Genomic DNA, 972 nt, shown 5'->3' on the forward strand with positions numbered 1-972 from the left:
TCTGCTGCTCTCTGTTGGTGACTGCAGGTAATAAAGAGAAAACACAACAACAACACTGACTAATCCGTTACAGAGAACAGTGTTCAATGTAGTGAGGTTTCCAGCTGATTCCCTTTCTTCTTTATGACAGTCTGGTGTGTGATCTCATGAACATTCCCCCTGCTTTGTTCAACTTTTAAACTATACTCTTTGGGTGTGATTTATTTTGACTCCAAATTGTCTCTCAAACTTCTTCTTTGTTATTGCCAAATTTGCTGGCATGCATGAACACTTTGAGCTTCCCACTGTGAAAGGTCTCAGTTACATGAAGAGTCCACTAGAGGGTGTCTTTCAATCAATGATAATGCAACAGGAGTGGCCTCCCCACTGCTGGGAAAGCTTAAAGATGAAGGAAATGTATTACTTTGGCTTGATTATAATGAAAAAGAAACACAGACAGTTGAAATGAAGTCCCTTCATATGTAATGACGTGCACTTCTTAATCAGACCCATTTGTTATGGTGCTGACGATGAGACTGTTTCTCTTTTTGAGGCAGAAGCCACCCTTCAAATAATATTGAGAAAACAAAATGGATTCAGGGTGGATACACGTATTATTTTCATCACCCACTGATTTGTTGATTAGTATCGTGACTCATTATAATTACTTGTCACAAAGGGATGAAAAGACCAGCACAGGTTTGGCAGTTTAGTACAACCAACAGATCAAAACTCAAAGATATTTGATGATTAATTACACATAAAAACGTGTAATGAAACATTTTGGTTGGCTATTTTAATTATTTATCCATCTGTTTGATAATAATTTATTCAATAGAGAAAGTAATCATACTTAGTATCCTATGAATTAGACTGTCGACTCTTTTCTTCATTGATTAACTGTTCGTTGTACAAAATGTCAGAAAACAGTCAAATAAATTATCCATCAGAACTTTTTTTGTCCTTCCAACAGTATAAAATAAATTTAATTCA

Source organism: Clinocottus analis, unplaced genomic scaffold, assembly GCF_023055335.1.
Source record: "Clinocottus analis isolate CAN_PGR_092001 unplaced genomic scaffold, fCliAna1.0.p SCAF_19, whole genome shotgun sequence".
NCBI classification, from domain to species: Eukaryota; Metazoa; Chordata; class Actinopteri; order Perciformes; family Cottidae; genus Clinocottus; species Clinocottus analis.